Here is an 18,501-nt window from a genome sequence, read left to right as displayed (position 1 = left end):
AGTCTGGAACATTCCACAGCTGGACTCGTTTCTTCTATACCCGCGGCCAGAACTTTTAAAGATTTTGGTTTTCACTAGGTTTTCTGCTTCAGTGTTTTCAGATCTTTTAGATGGATGAGTAGCGGCCCCTCCATAATGTTATGTGTTTGTCTTGTGTAATGGTATTGTCAGCGTCTTCTATGTAGTATGCATTTGTGATGTGTATTGCCGCTTTGCAGCACTGAATGGGTTAATGTCTTGGTTACGTCTGAGAAATGTATCTTTCTGTATGTCATCTGATCACTTCATATATATGTGGTTGCAAGGTCTGGTCTCTCTGGTTGTCTTTTTGAAAAAGGGAGTCAGGAAGAGAAGTGTGCAGGTGAGCCACACAGACACCGAGTGGTCTGTGAGGAAGAGAATGGAAGAGGCCGAGCGATTTCCTACGGCTTGGTCTGGGACTATTCTACCAAGGATGTGCCAGTGCTACCGCTAAGCACTGAGAGAGAAAGGGATCGTTGCATGACAAATGAAAGCGCAGGAAGTGTGAGTGTGGAACAGTAGAAAGTAATTGAGAGGAAGAGAGTTGTCGGGACTGGGATCACAAAGATAACTAAGACTGTGGATTGTCCGGATTGCCCTGAGAGTCCTTCCTTCTCCCAAACATCCAGAAGTAGCTTCTCCCAAGCATCCAGGAACAACGTCCCCCAAGCATCCAGAATCAACTTCTCCCAAGCCTCCAGAAGCAATTTCTCTCAAAGCATCCAGGAACAGTTTCTCTCAAGCATCCAGGAACAGCTTCTCTCAAGCATCCAGGAGCAGCTTCCCTCAAGTATCCAGGAGCAGCTTCTCTCAAGCATCCAGGAGCAGCTTCTCCCAAGCATCCAGGAGCAGCTTCTCTCAAGCATCCAGAAGCAGCTTCTCCCAAGCATCCAGGAGCAGCTTCTCCCAAGCATCCAGGAGCAGCTTCTCCCAAGCATCCAGGAGCAGCTTCTCCCAAGCATCCAGGAGCAGCTTCTCCCAAGCATCCAGGAGCTGCTTCTCCCAAGCATCCAGGAGCTGCTTCTCCCAAGCATCCAGGAGCTGCTTCTCCCAAGCATCCAGGAGCTGCTTCTCCCAAGCATCCAGAAGCTGCTTCTCCCAAGCATCCAGGAGCAACTTCTCCCAAGCATCCAGGAGCAGCTTCTCCCAAGCATCCAGGAGCAGCTTCTCCCAAGCACCCAGGAGCAGCTTCTCCCAAGCATCCAGGAGCAGCTTCTCCCAAGCATCCAGGAGCAGCTTCTCCCAAGCATCCAGGAGCAGCTTCTCCCAAGCATCCAGGAGCAGCTTCTCCCAAGCATCCAGGAGCAACGTCTTCCAAACATCCAGAAGCAGCTTCTCCCAAGCATCCAGGAGCAGCTTCTCCCAAGCATCCAGGAGCAGCTTCTCCCAAGCATCCAGGAGCAGCTTCTCCCAAGCATCCAGGAGCAGCTTCCCCCAAGCATCCAAGAGCACCTTCTCCCAAGCATCCAGGAGCAACTTCTCCCAAGCATCCAGGAGCAACTTCTCCCAAGCATCCAGGAGCAACTTCTCCCAAGCATCCAGGAGCAACTTCTCCCAAGCATCCAGGAGCAACTTCTCCCAAGCATCCAGGAGCAGCTTCTCCCAAGCATCCAGGAGCAGCTTCTCCCAAGCATCCAGGAGCAGCTTCTCCCAAGCATCCAGGAACAGCTTCTCCCAAGCATCCAGGAACAACGTCCCCCAAGCATCCAGAATCAACTTCTCCCAAGCCTCCAGAAGCAATTTCTCTCAAAGCATCCAGGAACAGTTTCTCTCAAAGCATCCAGGAACAGTTTCTCTCAAGCATCCAGGAACAGCTTCTCTCAAGCATCCAGGAGCAGCTTCCCTCAAGTATCCAGGAGCAGCTTCTCTCAAGCATCCAGGAGCAGCTTCTCCCAAGCATCCAGGAGCAGCTTCTCTCAAGCATCCAGAAGCAGCTTCTCCCAAGCATCCAGGAGCAGCTTCTCCCAAGCATCCAGGAGCAGCTTCTCCCAAGCATCCAGGAGCTGCTTCTCCCAAGCATCCAGGAGCTGCTTCTCCCAAGCATCCAGGAGCTGCTTCTCCCAAGCATCCAGGAGCTGCTTCTCCCAAGCATCCAGGAGCTGCTTCTCCCAAGCATCCAGAAGCTGCTTCTCCCAAGCATCCAGGAGCTGCTTCTCCCAAGCATCCAGAAGCTGCTTCTCCCAAGCATCCAGAAGCTGCTTCTCCCAAGCATCCAGGAGCAGCTTCTCCCAAGCATCCAGGAGCAGCTTCTCCCAAGCATCCAGGAGCAGCTTCTCCCAAGCATCCAGGAGCAGCTTCTCCCAAGCATCCAGGAGCAGCTTCTCCCAAGCACCCAGGAGCAGCTTCTCCCAAGCATCCAGGAGCAGCTTCTCCCAAGCATCCAGGAACAGCTTCTCCCAAGCATCCAGGAGCAACGTCTTCCAAACATCCAGAAGCAGCTTCTCCCAAGCATCCAGGAGCAGCTTCTCCCAAGCATCCAGGAGCAGCTTCTCCCAAGCATCCAGGAGCAGCTTCTCTTAAGCATCGAGGAGCAGCTTCTCCCAAGCATCCAAGAGCAACTTCTCCCAAGCATCCAGGAGCAACTTCTCCCAAGCATCCAGGAGCAACTTCTCCCAAGCATCCAGGAGCAACTTCTCCCAAGCATCCAGGAGCAGCTTCTCCCAAGCATCCAGGAGCAGCTTCTCCCAAGCATCCAGGAGCAGCTTCTCCCAAGCATCCAGGAGCAGCTTCTCCCAAGCATCCAGGAGCAGCTTCTCCCAAGCATCCAGGAGCAGCTTCTCCCAAGCATCCAGGAGCAACTTCTCCCAAGCATCCAGGAGCAACTTCTCCCAAGCATCCAGGAGCAACTTCTCCCAAGTATCCAGGAGCTGCTTCTCCCAAGCATCCAGGAGCTGCTTCTCCCAAGCATCCAGGAGCTGCTTCTCCCAAGCATCCAGGAGCTGCTTCTCCCAAGCATCGAGGAGCAGCTTCTCCCAGCTATCCAGGAGCAATTTGGTGATGAACAATGTTTCTTCCGGCATGATATATCTCCATGTTACAAGGCAAAATTGATAACTAAATGGCTCGGTGAACAAAACCTTGAACTTTTTTGTCCATGGCCAGGAAACTCCCAATTTCCATCTCAATGAGAACCTGTGGTCAATCCTTAGAAAATGGATGGACCTACAAAAACACAGAAATTGTGATAAACTGCGAATCCACTGCAGCAAAGCCGGCAGAAGCCAGAGCTGCGGCGCGGATTCCCCGGCTGCAGCATGTTCATTTTTTTTCTTCTTCCGCTGCGGCCGCGCTCTCCTTTATGGGAGCGCCGGCCACAGCGGAAGAGCGAGCGGCCAGGCCGCTTCAAAACCCGCTGCTAAGTGCCACGGGTTTTGAAGCAGCGTTTCTCCCGGTGGAAATCTTGAGTTTTTTCGCTGCGGCCAAACCACAAGATTTCCGCCGGGATTCCGGTGTGTGTGAACCCAGCCTAATAGTTTGGACTTTTACATGGACGGCAATACCAAAAATGTGGGGTTTTAAATTGTTTAGATTTTTTTTAAATGGTGAAAACGGAAAAAGGAAGCGGTTAAACTTTTAAACACTAAACTTTTTTTTACTGTTAGAAGCGTTAAATCTTTTTTTTTATATATTTTTTTTTAACAACATTTATTTAGTTCCCCCAGGCGACTGAACTTGCAATAGTTAATCGCTTGTACTATATACCGTAATACTCCAGTAATATAGTATCTAGTAATTTTTGATGTTGATAGGCCTTCAGCAGGCTAGCCAATTGGGACCCTCCAATCACACTGTGGGGGTACTGATGGACACCACCCCTCCCGCTGACTCTTTAGATACACAGTCAGCATTTAAAGAGTTAACTGCCACAATCAGATCTAACTCTGATCAGGGTAGTTACTAGCGGCTGTTAACTGTCTGATAAAGTTGCTGAGTATGGAGTGAGCTTGATTTTGATCCTGCTCTACTGCGCACTTTATGACCGCCCGACGTAAATTTACCGGCAATAGTCATTACGGGGTTAAACTTCAAAACAATCTGTTAACACAGTAATCACGGCTTAATAGGCCTGCATAGTTCTTCCAAGTGCACACTATTCAGCTTTTAGTGAGGCCGGCCTCACTTACGGCCCGCTGCTGACAAACTCATTGATGTTCTCCGTTGGATCATGTTCTGTTTATTCCATAGCGCAGCCCAAGTCCTCTGTATCTTGACGAACCTCTCACTTTGATTGGCAGCTCCCCTGTAGCTGTGGCACACTATGTGCTAGTCTCTTATCAGACCTGGATAGTCTCTAACTGTGTAATAAGTGTTACCGCTTTGAGTAGTCCTCTCTCTACCTAATAGTGTAATGGCCCAGAGTTAGTGGGGCCCCTCCATAATGTTATATGTCTGTCTCTTGTCAGTGTTTTGTGTGTACTATGCATTTGGATTATGTGTACTGCACCTCTGCAGCACTGAATGGGTTAATGTCTAGATTATGTCCAGAAAATGTATCATGTTGTATGTCATGTGACTATGTCTTATATATGTGTTTGCAAGTTGGAGTGTAGGTTAGTTAGTGGGGGAGTCTAGCAGTACAAGTCAGTTTGATGCTAGTTCACCTGCTTCCGCGGCTCCGGCTGTTTGATGTGCCAGCTGCCGGCGCATGTGCAGACCGGAGCCGGCGGCCAGGGAGTGAAATAGAACATGCCGCGATTTGTTTGCCGCGCGAGATTTCGCGTTGACAAATCACAGCCGTCTGCCTAGGATTGCGCTTGCTAACGCAATCCTATGGCAGCTCCCACGGGCAAAAATAGCGCCCGTATGCAGGAGGCCTAAGAGAGAGAGTCGCCAGTAGTAAAATCACACAGATAACTAGGACTGTGCATCATCCGGAATACCCTGAGAATACTCCCTGCCGCACCACATTATCTGACTGTATCTGTGCCAAATTGCTGTTGTGAATTGGACTTCACTAAAGTTACAATAAACGGACACTACCGACTGTTTCCGGTTTTGTCCAGGATGTTTCCTCTGTGTGTGGACTACTTTATTCAATGGTCAAGATTCATCGCCGAGGACGGAACGGTGGCGTCACGAGTGACCAAGAGACTACAGGTAACCTCTGATTACTTTGCCCTGTGACCTCACCCAGTGGTAACTTGGTCGGGTCCCGAGTTACCCCAAGGGGAGGAGATGGTAGAGCCCTGTGACAAGGTCCTTATATACACCTCGCTATCTCCTCAGCTGTGGGCCCGCTCCTCGGACGCTGCAATAGTACCCCCTAACCCAGTGCCTCCCTGCACTTTCTCCTCCAGTGGTGCGGTATTTTCTTTTTATATATGGCATTGGAGAAGCTTTGGGGTCTGTCTTCTGGGGAGACGCTGGCAATTTTTCAGCAGCGCTGATGTGTGTTGCAACTTTTTGACACTCTTTGTGCCTAATGTCCATGCCATGCACCTGTTTCTGGTGCATGGTCCATATTTTTATCTCCCTCTGTCTGGGGGGGCATCTTCCTCCAACGGCAGTGCAGAGTGGGCATGTATTAGCGCAGTGTTGGTTTGGTGACCGGGTGACTATAACCCTCATCTCCAAAATGACTGATTACGGCTGTAACTTCCTGTTTTCAGATTAGAAGAGCAGCTCTGGAGCATAAACTGCTGCTCTGAGAAGAGACACACTATACAAAGCACATGAACAAGGATGTGACATTGCTGCAATATCGAGAACGTCCACAAGGTGTCATGATTGCTCCATGTTATCTCCAGGTGTTGCTCCTCTGGCGCTCGCTGTCAGGTGTTACATATCAGACTCATGTTCACAGCGCGGAGGGAAAAGCGATCTGTGCCAAGATCAGCGGCAAAACCCGCGTATTTACACACAACACCCAATAACATGGAAAACGCAAAGTTACGGACTGTGAAAATGCTACGTATTTCCCCGACGGAACCTGAATATGTCTGTAAACGAGCCCCTGGGGTGCGTTTACACGGACGATCTTCATGTTTGATTTCTGTGCATTGCGAGAAGCACAAAAATCATGTGAAAAAAATCGCAGCGCTTCCCGTTTTTAGGCAATAATGCCCATTATTTTCTACGAGAGATAAGAAACGCTTCGCACGCGCATGTTGATGCGATTTTCATGTATCCGTGTAAATCACATGCACCGCAATGCAATACGTTTTTCTCGCAAAACACATTGCATTCGCAGGCAAAATTGCGGGTTTACAAGTGCGACATTAGTCCGGGTTCCTTGGGCTGATATTGCGCTCGCCTGTGTAAATACAGCCCTACGGCTCGTTCACGCGGTGGGCTGCGGGTTTCAGTCGCATAAATATACTGTGCATGTATGCAACTAAAAATCGCATCACCCTGCGGATTTTCGCCCATCCTGCGGGTTTTGTGCATGCACATAAATACACATAGGAGGCGATTATTTTGCGGCACCTGTATGCACTGGCCCATTTACTTCTATGGCCTGTTTCGGGGCGTAATACGTACGAATTAGGACAAGCCGTGTATTTTTTTACACAACCAAAAGTCGCGTGAAAAATACACATATGAGGGAAGACATTGAAATCAATGGGTTGTATTCACTGCGTATTATGCGGCAGAGAATATTCATGCATGAAGTACGCGTTTCACATCCCCTCATTTCCTTAGCGTTGAGGTCTGGATTGTGACTCTTCATGGTGCATCTCCGCAGTCTCATGGAGTCTTGTTCTTGTCTCACTGCAAGACCCAACAACCCCTTCGCTGCCAGTTCTGCACAGATCACCAGACTGTCTTTGTTCCTGTCCATTGCAGAAGTCTTGGATCCCTCAGCGATGGCCGTTTCACGTCCCCTCATGGCCTTAGCGTTGAGGTCTAGATTGTGACTCCTGAACCTTCATGGTGGGTCCCTCAGTGATGGCCATTCTCTGATTCCGGAGGTTCCATCATATCTTACAAGATGTTTAACACTCATAAATCGCCCAGTGGGATAAATATGTAAAAATGATGAACATCTCGGGGGGGGGGGGGGGTAATACTTTTTCGCAGCGCTGTTAATGCTGGACGTGGATGAACATTGTCCTCTAGTCCGGATGAATTCCGCTCCTTGTTTTGCTCGGTGGTTGGCGATGCTTTATTATCTGGGGTTGTGGTTGGCGGAGGAGCGGATATCACTTGGCCGTTACGAGACTGAGAAACGCAGCGAGATCCGACCGCTCTTATTATTACAGGACGCAGCGCCGTTTCTTATCACAGCCCTAATAAAGCGTCCGGTCTGTTTCCTATTAATGTTCTTGGCGCTTTGGCCGGACAAACAGAACATCTCCTGCCAGCACAATCTTAGTCTGACATCATGTCTTCTACTCCAGTCACATCCAGAGCTGCGTGTATAACTCTTACTTAAGATACACTGCTGTATGGTAATAGGAAGGAATGTAAAACAATTGTGAAGGCAGCTCTGGTTGTGACTGGAGTATAAAATATGATATAACAGCAGAATTGGGACTATAGATCTGGGTGTGATGAGAGTATAAGGCTTTATGTAACGGCAGAATGGTTGACTGCAGCTCTGAATGTAACTGGAGTATAAAACATGGCTTAAAAATAGGACTGTGACTGCAGCTTTTACTGTGATCGGAGTGTAAGAAATGCTGTAACAGCAGAAATCATTATGTAGGAATTGTGACTGCAGCTTTGGATGTGACTGGTGTATAATGCACAATGTGACAATAGAATTATGAGTTCAGCTCCGAATGGGATTGGAATATAGGATGTGATGAAACAGCTGAATTGTGAAAGCAGCTCTGCATGTGAGTGAAGAATAATTGTGTATGTGACTGGGGTATAATACATGAAGCAACAGCAGCATTATGACTGCAGCTCTGGATGTGACTGGAGCATTTGTTGTGATGTAACAGGAGAACAGTGAATGCAGCTTTGTGACTGCAATTTTAGACAACCATAACAACAGAATTGTGACTGCAGCTCTGGATGTAAATGGAGTATAAGACATGATGTAACAGAAGACTGTGACTGCAGCTCTGCATGTGACTGGAGTATACATGATGTAACAGCAAAATTGTGACTGCAGCTCTGGATGTGGCTGGAGTATAAGACATGATGTAACAGCAGAATTGTGACTGCAGCTCTGGATGTGACTGGAGTATAAGACATGATGTAACAGCAGAATTGTGACTGCAGCTCTGGATGTGACTGGAGTAGAAGACAGGATGACTATGATTGCAAGTAAGACACACTGAAATGGCAAAACCGTGCAAGCAGCTTTGATTGTGACTGGAGTATATATCATGATGTAAGTCTCTCCCCATTATGTATGTAGCAGAGGCCTCCGTGTACAAGTGGGCACAGACTTCCTCGTGTTGGTCACTGGCACGCCGCACGGAAAAAACTCCTCAGATCAGACAAGCGCACCTGTCATGGCTCCCGCCTCCACGTGGTGAACCGCATCCGCGCTGCCATGTGTCACAGCAGAAAGTCATTTCTTACAAGGGTTGATGTCATTTTGTTTTCAATTAGGAGACAGTAATGAAATCTTCATGTCGTCTTAAGAAGTGTTTCCAGCGACTCTGACGGTCCCACGGAGCCGGCCTTAAAGGGGAACTCCATTGTAGAGCGACACGGGATTATATGCTATATGACATGCCTAACTGGGATCCTATCTTATATGATGCCTTAAACTCCATTCACATCCAAAGCTGCTTCTAAAATGTTGCTGGGGAACGCTGTAAACAGACTGAAGTTTATCAACATTTCTCTATCAGAGCCGTAGACGCCAGGAGCCACTTATTGGCGACCATCTATCTCCTACCATCCGTGGGCTATTTCTAACTCCTACATCTGCAGCTTTAGCTCTAACTGAGTCATTTGAGCTCCCACAGAAATTCAACAGAACTCTGGCTGCAGCTCTAGCTGTGAATGGAGTATAACTGCAAGGGAAAGCGAAGTAAGCCGAGTAGTAACTACATACTAATCAAGAAGATTAGAAGTTCTGCAAGAACTCAGCCCAAGAATAGAGTCCTCCTCTCAGTTCAGATCTAGGTTTATCAACGCGGTTCGGGCGATTCCAGCTCAATGGTTTCTCCTGCTCTTACATCACTGATATAAGACGACCCAACCAATAAATAAGACATTATGTGGGTGCCGCCTCTCCCAATCCCCTCACAGAGGAGCAGCAGACCCCAAAAACATTGGTCTTCATTAATAGTCCAATCCTTAAAATGAATATCTGCATTCCTAAAATGTGAACGAGTTGCCACAAAACGCATCGGGTTTCACGAAGCTCCGCCCCATCTCAGGTGGTTCATTAGTAGCCCATCTCCTGGGTCAGATCTTCTCTGGTTGGCCCCGTACCTCAGGTCAGTGTGAGGAGGTCCACTCTTCTCTTATCTCCTGCAAGGCATAGAAATGAGAAGGGAAATGTTGCGAAGGGGTAAGTTGGGTGAGCGGGTATAGCAGCGCAGGAGGAGGGGCCGCCATGCTGTAATATAACTCTACTAATGAGAAGTACAAACGCAATTTTGAATGATAAGAAACAAATTCAGGTAAACCCAACGCGTTTCGGGGACTACAGATATAATCATACATTGCCATGCCGAAAGTTATGGCAGGAGCGAATATCATATAGGACCTCCTCTATCCTGGCGAAGAGTGGAAACTCAAAGTGGCATCGATTCAACAAGTGGACACTTGATGTCTGAAGGGATGTCTGAAGGGATGTTGAGCCATTTGGATGCCCCCCACAGCTCCGGGGTATTTGTAGGTGCAGGATCTCAGGTGTGAATGGACCTCTCCACCACATCCCATAAATGCTTTATTGGGTCATGTTAGGTGAACCTGCAGGTTGCACCATTAATAGGAACTCTCCAGAATGCTCCTCAAACCAGTTTTGGACAACTTGGGTCTGATGGCACGTAGCGTTATCTTGCTGGAATATCCCATCATTGTGGGGGACATGAAGTTCATGAACGGCTGCAAATGGTCATCAAGGAGTAAAACATAGTGGGCATCGGTCAATTCTGTGTTTAGATGGAAAAGCGGACCCAACCCGTGCCATGAGGACATTGTCAGTATGGAGACACCACTAGGCTACACCATGCCTTGTTGACAACTGGGGTTTGTGGCTTCATGGGGTCTACACCACACATGATGGCTACCATCAGCCCAAACCAATTGGTACGATATCTCATTGGACCACGTCACGTTGCCAGTCCTCTAGCATCCAGTTACAACCTCACGTGCCCAGGTGAGGCGCTGCTCTGGTGTTATGATGATAATAGAGGCGCTCTGGTGGGTCTTCTGCTCCAGTATCCCATGAAAGGTAAAGGACGCTGCTCTGACCTGTGGGATATACATGTGGGGCTCCTGCTCTGACCTGCGGGATATACATGTGGGGTCTCCTGCACTGACCTGCAGGATATACATGTAGGGTCTCCTGCACTAACCTGTAGGATATACATGGGGGTCTCCTGCACTGACCTGCAGGATATACATGTAGGGTCTCCTGCACTAACCTGTAGGATATACATGGGGGTCTCCTGCACTGACCTGCAGGATATACATGTAGGGTCTCCTGCACTAACCTGTAGGATATACATGGGGGTCTCCTGCACTGACCTGTGGGATATACATGGGGGGCTCCTGCACTGACCTGTGGGTCTCCTGCACTGACCTGCAGGATATACATGTGGGGTCTCCTGCACTGACCTGCAGGATATACATGTGGGGTCTCCTGCATTGACCTGTAGGATATACATGGGGGTCTCCTGCACTGACCTGCAGGATATACATGTAGGGTCTCCTGCACTAACCTGTAGGATATACATGGGGGTCTCCTGCACTGACCTGTGGGATATACATGTGGGTCTCCTGCACTGACCTGCAGGATATACATGTGGGGTCTCCTGCACTGACCTGCGGGATATACATGTGGGGTCTCCTGCTCTGACCTGCGGGATATACATGTGGGGTCTCCTGCACTGGCCTGCGAGATATACATGTGGGATATACATGAGGGGTCTCCTTCACTGACCTGCAGGATATACATGTGGGGTCTCCTTCACTGACCTGCAGGATATACATGTGGGGTCTCCTGCACTGACCTGCGGGATATACATGAGGGGTCTCCTTCACTGACCTGCAGGATATACATGTGGGGTCTCCTTCACTGACCTGCAGGATATACATGTGGGGTCTCCTGCACTGACTTGCGGGATATACATGCGATTTCTGCCGAAGTCGTTTATCTTTTCACATGGACAATTCTATCCAGATGCTGCTGGTCATGATCATTAAGCACCCGTGGCCCATCACTGCGCTGTCCGCTGCAGGTGGTAATGCCTTCTATGATGTTTTCCCGGTACACACTATATTTTCTCCTTAGGGAGAGCACCTAGACAGGGAGTGAGGAGACTTATAAGGCCATTCATGTTCCTCTGGGTAATATGCACATAAGGGAGATGGAATAAAACCTCCACAGTGCCACCTATTGGAAGGCAGCATTCCTTCAAGCCAAAGTTAAACTCTTTATACGAGCCTTGTAGCAATGACTGGGAATTAAAAGCAAAGCCAGATTTTGCTGTAGAGAATGTACACTGATGAAGGACAAATACCCTGAAACAGCTGTCTGTACAGCAAAGTCTGGCTTTGCTTTTAATTCCCAGTCATTGTTACAAGGCTCGTATAAAGAGTCTAACTTTGGCTTCAACATAGTAACATAGTATGTTAGGCTGAGTGAAGACAATGTCCATCTAGTGAAGGAATGCTGCCTTCCAATAGGTGGCACTGTGAATGTATTATTCCATCCCCCTTATCCCAGGCCCCTCACTAGCAAAGCTAGACTCCTACTGTACACTGATGAAGAGCAAAAACCCTGAAACAGCTGTCTGTATATGGAGTCTGGCTTTGCTTTTAGTTCCTGGTCATTATTACAAGGCTTGTATAAAGAGTCTAACTTTGGCTTGAAGGAATGCTACCTTCCAATAGGTGGCACTGTGGAGATATTATTCTATCTCTCTTTTTTTGCCTGGTACGCATGTGACACTGTGGATTGAGGACTGTTAAGTGCCTGCACAAATTTAGAAATATAGCATCCCGTCTGTCTAGCGCCCAGTATCAGACCTCGTTTCAACTCTGATAATTCACGCCGTATCACCACGAGCGCGCTGGCTGGTGTTCAACCTCACAAGATAACCTCTAACAACTTATACAGGTGCGGGCGTTCCCAAGCGTCACCTGAGATAACGCCACCTCATCATCAATCTACGTACCGCTATCCCGGGACTTTCATCCTGTCAGTGTATAACACATGTATAATATCACTATGATGGCGATATATTTCCCCTGATTAGCACACACCTTGATCTCAAAACTTAAAATCCCACTACCGAAGATGTTCATGGGAATCTCAGACCAAACAGATACCCTGGCAGAAGTTCTCCGGGCAGAGTTCATCATGACCTACAAAGGGGGGAATGCCATTGTTCCGAGCAGACAGCTGCCTCCACCCAATGATGATGGACAGGGGAGAACAGCGCAGCTGGCGCCCACCAGTGCAGATTAGTAGGGGTGTGAAACGCGTTGGTCATAGTTCGGATGGTGCTGGACGGCTGAGGGTTTTCTAATTTGGATCCTGATAACACGAGGGGAGCAGCTGGGCCGAGGGTCCACATTCTGCTTGTAGGGTTGTGACAACTAATCCTATAAATAAGCTCCCAGAGGGCTTGCATGAATGCTCAAATTAGGTGAAGCTGTGAGTTCTATAAGTATATGGCGTACCCAGACATTGTAAAGGCAGTCCCTATGAGGCTCCGGAGTCCTACAACAAGCAGACCACTGTGCCAGGAAATGGCAGTGGGGGACCTTAAATGTGCTACTGGATACAATAACACATGCCGAATGATCCCCAGGGGCAAGAAATGCATCAGAAGGCAAAATAGTGTGTCTCTCGTGCGGATTGACCAGTGGACAATCACATAATCCATTATATTATTGTTGCAGCACACAAATTTTCTTATGTTAGACCACGTCACTTTTATGCTAAGGCACACCCTTTGTGTCCCTCTCACAGTAATAGTGCCCCTTAGAGACCCCCTTATAGTAAATACCCCTTAGTGTTTCTCTCATAGTAATAGTGTCCTTCAGTGACCCCCTGACAGTAATAGTGCCCCTCAGTGTACCCCTCCACAGTAATAGTGTGCCTTAGTGATCCCTCTCACAGTAATAGTGCCCCTCAGTGATCCCCCTCCACAGTAATAGTGCCCAAGAGTCCCCTCACAGTAATATTGCTTATCAGTGACTCCCTTACAGTAATACTGTCCCTTAGTGATCCCACTCATAGTAATAGTTCCTATCAGTGACCCCCTCTACAGTAATAGTGCACCTTTGTGATCCCCTCCACAGTAATAGTGTCCGAGAGTCCCCTTACAGTAATAGTGCCACCTCAGCGACTCCTGACAGTAATAGTGCCCCTCAGTGCCTGCTGACAGTAGTAGTGCGCCACAGTAACTTCTTCACAGTAATAGTGTCCTTCAGTGACCCCCTCACATTAATAGTGCCCCTCAATGACTCCTGACAGTAATAGTGCCCCTCAGTGTTTCCTGATAGTAGTAGTGCTCCTCAGTGACTCCTCTCAGAGAAATAGTACCCCTTAGTGTTCCTATTACAGTAATAGTGCCCTTCAGTGACCTCCTCACAGTAATAGTGCCCCTCAGTGTTTCCTGATAGTAGTAGTGCTCCTCAGTGACTCCTGACAGTAATAGTGCCCCTCGGTGTTTCCTGATAGTATTAGTGCTCCTCAGTGACCCTCTCAGTAATAGTGCCCCTTGGTGTTTCCTGATAGTAGTAGCGCTCCTCAGTGACTCCTCTCAGTAAGGCCTCCTTCCCACGAGCGTGACGGGCTCCGCCGCGTAATATTCCGCAGTGAAGCCCGTCACGGCGCCCCCCAGAGACCCCATACTTACCAGCGGAAGATAGCGTGAAAACGCTTCCCCGCCCACCGCCGTCGCGTCATGTGATACGCCCACCGCGTCACATGACGCGGCCGGCCGTGTCACGTGACGCGCCGGCCGCGTCATATGACGCGCGGCAGTAGGCGGGGAAGCGTTTTTTCACGCTATCTTCCGCTGGTTGCAGCGGGAGATAGCGTGAACGGACGGCTTCCATTGACTGCAATGGAAGCCGTCAACGCGTACACCCGCAGCAAATAGAACATGCTGCAGGTGAGGACGGGAGATTTCACGGTGCGTAATTCCACGGTGGAATTACGCATCGTGAGCATTGTGCTATTAGGTTCAATAGAACCTAATAGCATGGGGCAACGCAGCGGATTTTTGCCGCGGATTTACGCGGCGTAAATCCGTTCGTGGGAAGGAGGCCTAATAGTACCCCTTAGTGTTCCTCTTACGGTAATAGTGCTCCCTCTTATGCAGTAAAACAACTAACAGCCTATACCCACCTCTTTCCCTCCCCCACCACACCGGATCTCCTTGGTACGGCTGAGGCAGAGGTTGGCTGCAGTGATTACGTGCTAGATGCCATATAATCACACTACCCGCAATGAGTGAGGGCCACGGCGGTGAAATGGAGGAGTACAGGCTGTATTTTATTATACTCCATCCCAGCTGCCCCTGTGGGACATCTCTCCTGCCTCCAAGGACAACCCCCAAAATCTGGGACTGTCCTGCTGAATCCAATATGACAGGGAGACATAGGTGAATTCATTAGCAGCATTCTTGTAGGGCGGCTGCCGGTACGGTCAGGCGATACCGATTAGCCAATCAAATGCATTTTGCAGACATCTTAAACAACTGTGTAAACTGTGATTGGTCGTTGGCTTTTATGCGCGCAGATCCTGAACGATGAACAGGAAGCCAACAGGTTCAGTCGGGGCATTTACCATGAACGATTTATCGGCCCGTGTAATAGGGACCCTCTGAAGGCAACCATACTGGTGAACGCTACTGAAGAGACCAGGCAATTCACATCCAGCGACCAACCTGCCACCAGAGGTGCCCAAATGAAGTGGCAGGAAAATATTTGCTCCCCCATTTACCAATGCATCTGGGGTCTCGATGTAGAGTAGCTCGTGGGTCCACCTCGTTATGGAGTGCAGATGCTGTGGATGCCCCCCCTTCCAGTTACATAATACGAGGTTACTGGGAGTCAGGGAACGCGCTTGTTTTCCTTCCCTGTTTTGTATTTGGGAGGTTATTGCTTTTTCTTGGTGCCTCGTGGCCAAATCCTGTCCGTTCAGACTCAGCGTGAAATTCAATTACGGAGAAGCCTCCTGGCTGAAAACTGAGACTCCTCATCCAGACCCTTCTTGCTGGAGCGAGTGACCTGGAGACAGAGCTGCGGCCACCACGGGACGGAGGATGACGGAAACAACAGAGGGCACCAACCTCAAAGATTCCATTACACTAACCAGTAACGTGACACCCCGAAAGCCAGAGACCCTAATATTTTACAAGCCCTGGAAACACTGCGCAGTACGAGGGGGTCACTTCTGTGCAACGTAATTGTTCCCATTTGTCACCTTCTCATACAATAGTGCACCTCAGTAATCTTTTCACAGTAATAGTGCCCTTTAGTGACCCCCTTACAGTAATAGTGCCACTCAGTAAAAGTTCCCCTTGGCGACCGGCTCATATAATAGTGCCCCTCAGTAACTCCCTCACAGTAATAGTGCTGCCTAGTGCTCTGCTTTCAGTAATAGTGCCCCTTAGTGACCGACTCATATAATAGTGCCCCTAAATAACCCCCTCACAATCATAGAGCTGCCTAGTGCTCTGCTTACAGTAATAGTGCCCCTAAGTGACCTCTTTAAGTAAGTTCCTCTTAGTCACCTGCTCATATAATAGCGCCCCTTAGTGACCTCTCTCAGTAATAGTTCCTCTTAGTGACCGGCTCATATAATAGTGCCCCTCAATAACCCCCTCACAGTAATAGTGCTGCCTAGTGCTCTGTTTACAGTAATAGTGCCCCTTAGTGACCTCTTTAAGTAAGTTCCTCTTAGTCACCTGCTCATATAATAGCGCCCCTTAGTGACCTCTCTCAGTAATAGTTCCTCTTAGTGACCGGCTCATATAATAGTGCCCCTCAATAACCCCCTCACAGTAATAGTGCTGCCTAGTGCTCTGTTTACAGTAATAGTGCCCCTTAGTGACCTCTCTCAGTAATAGTTCCTCTTAGTGACCTGCTCATATAATAGTGCCCCTCAATAACCCCCTCACAATCATAGTGCTGCCTAGTGCTCTGCTTACAGTAATAGTGCCCCCCAGTGACTCTTCTCAGTAATAGTACACTTTAGTGACCCTCTCACCATAATAGTGCCCCTTCTCAGTAATAGTACTCCTTAGTGACCTGCTCACAATAATAGTGTCCTTTTATTTTAGGACCCACCATGAGAAAAAAAAAAAAGGAAACCCGGAGCCTTGCATGAACCAAGAAGAGACAAGAACCCTCACAATAAAAAAAAAGATGCAACATGAAATTTTTCCCAACTAGTGAGCAAAAATCCATAACAATTTGATAATCCAGCACTTGATTCCAGCAGTGGCACTACCACTATGCCAACGTGAACACTGTTGGAAGGATGGCTTTACTACACAGCTGCACGTCTGCCAGGACCGGAGAAAACTCCCGGCAGGCAAAGTGGCTTCTGGGAAAAGTTTCTAAAGGCAGGGAATGGTGTAAAATAAAAAGTAAGTTTACTCAGTTGTGAAATGGTCCCCCCGGTTCAGCAGAAGCCCCCCGGGGTCAGGAGCTCCTCAGTGATCAGGTGCTGCTCATGGTTTACATGACTGCTGCAGGCTTCTGGGGCCGGGGTGGCCATTCCCTGCCCTGAGGAAACTTTTCACCAAGCCTCAGAGAACCCCTTTAACTCGCCGACTGTCATGATCCAGCCCGATCGCACTGTTTAAGGGGGACTCCTATAACTGGCATCATTTTGGAGACAGCTTGCAATCGGATAAACGGTTGTGTGTTCAGATACACTAGCTGAACGATTCCTGACATCCTCCTCCGACCCCTTTCAGTGATGAGTTGATTCCTTCTTGAAGATCCCTTTTTGCTGGATGTTTTCCTCAGTCACACTATTCTCAGTAGACTCTCTACACCGTTACACAAGAATACCCAACGCGGTCGGCAGTGACATCCTGGCACCGGCTAGTCTAGAATGTTCCCCTGATTCCTCCACACCCAAGTACAGCCATCTGATGTAAAGATGGAGCAGCATGATTCTTCACCCCATAGAACTTTCTTCCATCACTTAACTGTCCAATGAAAATGCGTCTTACACCATTGTAGACGGGCTGATGCATCTTGTTAGAGAGAACTTGCCAGACATTTGCAGGATGAATGGAGGAATATGCCAGCTGAAGCGTATCAGACGTTAGTAGAAAGTATACCACGGCAAGTATCCATTAGGGCCAAAGGAGCCCCACTGAGTATTACGATATGGAAATAAATACTACTTTTCAATCTTGCTCAGGCGTCCAATTACATTTGGTAGGACAGTGTACAGAAAAACGTAAAAATAATGACAATAAAGACATTTTATGGCCGCCTGCAGACGGCCAAGTCAGATCCCGTTGGGAGAATTCTCGCAGCGGGACCCAACCCAAGCCCCTGCAGGGACCAGTGCAGCGCTCACCTTCTCCCACGGCTCCAGCTCTGTGATGTTCCGGCTGTCGGCCAGCCAGCGCATGCGCAGAGCGGAGCCAGCGGCCCAGGAGTGACATTTCTGTGCGGGGCTCTGCGAGACCAACACAGAAATACAGCATGCTGCGATTTGTTTTCCCCGTGCATTTTCACGCGGACAAATCACGGCCGTCTGCATAGGATTGCGTATTGTAATGCCATCCTATGAAGGCGGGCAGAGGCGGAAATTCTGCGGGAAATCCCGCTGCAGAATTTCCGTCCATGTGCAGGGAGCCTATGGGGAGGAGTGAAAATCAAGAGCAGTAAATTGTGAGAGCCTTGCAATATCACGACAGAGGAGCGACAACAAGGCATATTACAGAGTGACGCAAAATGACAATGTAAAATAAAACACAACACCCTCGTCCGGCCCCTAGTGGCCTTTCCTGTGACCCGACACATAGGGCCCCTTTTTTCTTCCACCTATGCTACCAGTTACAACAGCACCTGCTCTGTTTCGACATGGAAAGGATCAGAATTAGAGATGAGCGAGCATTGCCCTTAGCGAGTACCTGCCCGCTCGAGAGAAAAGGTTCGGGTGCCGGCGGCGGGCAGGGAGCGGTGAGTAGCGGCAGTCAGCAGGGGGGGAGAGAGGGAGAGAGAGATCTCCCCTCCGTTTCCCCCCTGCTCTCCTCCGCCGCTCCCTGCCCGCTGCCAGCAGCCAACCTTTTCTCTCGAGCGGGCAGGTACTCACTAAGGGCAATGCTCGCTCATCACTAGTCAGAATCCTAGAAACATTCTGCTTTGTAGATTTTCACTTTTTGTGAGAATGTAATAAAAAAGAATTTCCTC

Source organism: Eleutherodactylus coqui, chromosome 3 (genome assembly GCF_035609145.1).
Source record: "Eleutherodactylus coqui strain aEleCoq1 chromosome 3, aEleCoq1.hap1, whole genome shotgun sequence".
NCBI classification, from domain to species: Eukaryota; Metazoa; Chordata; class Amphibia; order Anura; family Eleutherodactylidae; genus Eleutherodactylus; species Eleutherodactylus coqui.
This window is presented reverse-complemented; position numbering follows the sequence as displayed.